The sequence below is a fragment of the Nicrophorus vespilloides genome, unplaced genomic scaffold, assembly GCF_001412225.1.
Source record: "Nicrophorus vespilloides isolate i.1.1-1 unplaced genomic scaffold, Nicve_v1.0, whole genome shotgun sequence".
NCBI lineage: Eukaryota > Metazoa > Arthropoda > Insecta > Coleoptera > Silphidae > Nicrophorus > Nicrophorus vespilloides.
The window spans coordinates 85,142-90,139 of record NW_017097399.1 but is presented as its reverse complement, the minus strand read 5'-3'; positions in this window follow the sequence as shown (position 1 = coordinate 90,139).

Here is a 4,998-nt window from a genome sequence, read left to right as displayed (position 1 = left end):
ATATCAATAGCACAATTTCTTTAATATATATATATATATATATATCGCAATTCCTAACAGCAAAGCAATACTTTTGAAGTTGAGCAAAATCTGCAAGAGTTAAGAAAAATATTTATGCAACAATTATATAAGTAATCGAATATTCATTTATAAATGAAGTTTCTTCCAAATTCAGTTATTACATATTTATGTAAATGAAATAAAATTTACATATACTTTTTAAAATTATAGTCCTTTTCAGCAGCTATTGATGCCTACGTAAACTTGTTTCTATTTTTTTGTTTTTGTAATAAAATATATTTAAAAAAATTTCATTATTCAGCTTAATGTGATAATACACAATGTTTCTTCAATATTTAATATTTATATTTTTCTCGACATTTCAATATAAGTCAAATTTTTACGTTAAAACTTATTAATTATATATTTTGTTATATTAAGCAATTATTCCACGAAAATACTGTGGTGCTCATGCCAGCCCGTTTGTATGACGTCACCTTCCAGCCCGTTTATATGACGTCACTTTTCAGCCCGGTACGGTGCGCCCCACTCCAGCTCGTAGCTGGACATCCCAGGAAGGACAGATAAGGGTACTACCTCTTTAGGGCAAGGGTCCCTAATCCTATGCCCGCGGGCACCATGGCGTCCGTCAACCGTTTTATATGTGCCATTTATTGACTATATCCAACTATAAATTTACCTTGAAAAAATAAAAGGTGCCCGCCACCCGACCGGCGTGCAAAAAGGATATTTAAGGTGTAGCGTATCTATAATCATTCTTTTACTTTCTTTTCTTGTGTCTCAATATCCGGTAAGGTTCTCTGTATCTCTTTGTCTTGACTTTAGGGCCTCGGACTACAGTATAACGAGTCTCTATTATTCCTGTGTATCTATCTCTGTTATTTACTATCTGTGATGTTCTTAAAAAATGTTTATATATGCGAATACCGCCATTGTGGAATTAGACCCTTTCTCTTATTTGAATGTGTGTATATAATTTTTTTTCTTAATTTCTAAAATTACTTTACCAGTAATATATTTTGTCTCTTATTATTTTTAATGAAAAATCTTATAATTAGTTTAGTCTCAAAATGTATTTCTTTTAAGATTAATCATCTTAATCGAAATCAAAAATTTCATTCATGTTTATCTCAAATCGTAATGTGGATGTTAATTAATTACTTAATTTTATATAATAAATCAATAAAACATGACTAAGTAATTTATAATATAGGATCTTGCATATAACTTAGAATAATAGGGAAAAAAACGATTTTTAGCAAAAATTTCATATTTTGAATAATGCCAAATAAAACATGTTAAGATTAAACTGGAAAGATCATAGAAGTATTGAAAATTAAATAATAAATATATTAAGGTGAATTAAAAAGTTCTGAGCCTTTTTTCTCTTTATTTCGACAAAGAAATTAACAAAGTTAGAATTTTCAGATTTATATCAAATATGCACCGTTTTGTTTGATAACTTTTGTCTATTTTGAAGGTAATTTCATAAATTTGCGGTTGAAGAAATCCTCGTCTCAATTGGTAAAAAACGTATACATCGTGAGATATGGTTCACTAAAGCCATCTAACGAAAAACGCTCAGAATTTTTTACTTTACCCAATATATTTGTAACTTATTCAGGATAAAAAAGAAATCAAGGTATAATATCTTGTTTGGATTTGCAAGTAAAAATCCTATAAAAATCTATGAAGAAATGAAGAAAAATCAATATTTAAACTTAAATAGATACAAATAATATTAATATAAACCACAAATCACTTTAATGCAGGGGTCAGGGAAGGTTTTTTACTTATTACTTTTACTTTTGAAAGGGAGAGGTTCATAGATCGATTTATTTGCTTTATTTTTATGTCCATTAGAGTAGAAAATTCTTATTTGTAAAATTTGTTGCAATTATTTCATATATAATTTTGAAAGCCTTTGCAAATTTATATTATTCTAATAAGTAAACGTCCATATTACTCCTAATTTATTTGTACCCCATTAGGGGTAACTTACCCCGGTTTGGCGATCCCTGATTTAATATTAGAAAACATATTTTATATAAAACGTTCAATCTTTCATTGAAATGTTTGCTTTGTAAAAAAACACCGAACGCTACTCTTGTTCAAATAGATTGATATTAATTTCACTTTATTTATGTAATCAATTTAATAAATGTTTGTTATGAATATAAATGGATTTAAAATTTCTATTGACAATAGTCTATAATTTGCTAAGAAATGATTAATTTTGCTTTTTATAAAGTTTGTCTAGAAAAACAAGTTGAGTTTCATGAATGTTAATATTGCAATATGCTAGATAATTAATTTTCCATTTTATAAATAATGTAACTTTATTTACCGAACATTTGGAATATGTATAAATGTTTCGTGAATTGTGATATTACAATATGCTAGACGAAATACGAATGTTTTGTCGATAATCCCGGAATGAATACGTTGTTTGTTTTTTCTTTCCTTTATATTTCGTGTTGGGAGAAACGGGAATGTGTATGTTGGTATTGGAAAGTGGCATATCGGGATCAGAATTAACGGAATGTTTGCCCGAAGGGCTTACCATTAACCAGAGTGGAGTTCTTTCATCGAAACAAAAAAAAAAGGTTTGTTAATTAAATTTCCGAAATATTTCGAATACTCTTCGCCAGAGTCAATTGAACACATGGCCTCCGCTAATCTGCGTTGTAGCAGCCAATGAATGTCTGTTAGTATTATTCTCCTTTTTTTTTCTGTGCGTAAATCCGACAGAAACGTTGGCCACATTCTCCGCACAGTTTATTCGATTCTCATTTACGTTTATTTAAAAACCTACACAACACTGCACATTATTTATATATAAAGCACAAACTCGCATAGTACGGGTAATCGGTTCCGCACCGGTTCTCATCAAAATCCCAACAATTAAAATCTCGACAAGCATAATCCTGACACTGTTGAAATCCCTAAACTGAAAATTCCGACAATGTCGAAATCCCGACAGTATGAAAATCCCAGTATGAAATAATCTTTTATTATCGTCTATTGAAATCCCGAAATAATTTAAAAATGTTATTGTAAAATTTTTCGATATTGTCGGGATTTTTATACAGTCGGGATTTCGACATTGTCGGAATTTTCAGTTTAGCATTAGAGAGAAAGGATTGCCAAAATCCGCTAAAATTTTCGCTGTTTTGATACCGTCGGGATTTTCAGTGTCGGTATTATGGTTGTGCGGATTCCGGACTGACCGAAGCCATACTATGTATGTATGTATTGCTACATATAAATCACGATTGATTGAATTATATTCGGTCTCCTCAATTAGTTACATAATGATTTGCATAAGGTCATTAATAATAACATATTTGTAGGAAGATCAACAGCGAGGAGCAAACCTTATGTGTACGCGATTATGTAAACGACTTAGGCTGGAGGCGAACTTGGAGAATTTGGGGCTGATTGTTTTAGTCGTGTCCACAAAATAACTGTAGACATTTAATGCGACCGAAATTAATTACTGACCATTTCGGAACACGCGAACAATCTGTTACTTGGATTCAAATTCTGTATGCAAACAATGGTATTAATTCAGAATCAATTCTTAGTAAATCTCTTGCAATCCTTTATTGTATCTATTGACATGTCATTTGCAGGATTTCTGATATTTCGTGTTCAAATAAATTGCTCACATTTATATCCTTTTTTTAACCTATGGGTTCATATAACAAACGCTATTTTATATTATCATATTGAAATACATTTTATTTATTTGTATTGGCAAATGAATACTGATTTTTTAAATTTATTAAAATAGTTAAATTTATGACAATTTGCTCACAAAAATAGTCAAAAACTCAATTTATGAGACAATAAAAAAAATCTAAAATGCGATTCTAATCAATTTTAAATTGATATATCTATGTAAAATTAATATACTGATCCAAAATCTACTGTATTTCCTTTATTTTTGTTTGTATTCAAGTGTATATAGTATAGTGAAATGCTATATAATGCTTCTTCATTAAGATATTTTCTATATGTAGTTTTTTAATGAGTCTATAAGAGCTTAAACAATTAAAACTAGTTTAAAACAAACTATCAATCAATACTGTTTCTGAAATGAATTACAATAATAATAATAACTAAAACTAAAGTATTTTCTAGCGAATCATTCAGTATTTTGTCATTTAACAAGTCCAAACGGCTTTGTTCGCTTGAGTCGTCTTGTGTCTTGTGCACGCCAAGAAAGCTGACCACTTTTATGTTCATATGATTTTGTATTTATAAAATTACGTGAAGAAACTATTAAGATTTTATTAAAAAAAAGTTGCTTGTATTGAGAATTTTGAGTATTTTGAGTTTTGCAATTTTCTCAATAGTTTAGTATCGTAAGTCTAAATACTTTATATCATACTTTATATTTATATATCAGCAACTTATTATTTTAAGTTGCAAAAAAAAATACAATTATAAGAAATAATTAATAATTTAAAGTGGAGAAAACATTAAATATTTATTTTTTTAAAGAAAGAGATTTATTCCAATTTATTATTGATATAAATCTCTTTCGGCCCTATTTCTACTCCTTTCGGGTCTATCAGCCCCCACAAACATTTGTTGGTATTTGGGAATAGAACCAACGACCTTTTGTAACAGATTTCATAATTTAAATAGGCAACTTTTAGCATTTTTTTAAATATAATTTATACATATTTTCTTTTTTTTAGACATTTGAGGTGAGATTTCTGAAGCAATTTCCTATTCTTATTAAATCTAGTATATGAAGTACTAATATATTTATTTATATAGTCAAATGGATACTTTTTTTTTCAATTTATCTTCATATATTTCAAAAGATAAAGATTATTAAATATTCTCTAAATATTTGTATTTCGATTTTGCACCGTAAAAAGGGGCAAATTGTGTTTTAGTATATTTCTACAATTAAAATTAAACATTTCACAAATTTCTAATTAAAAGGTGTGAAAAATTCTG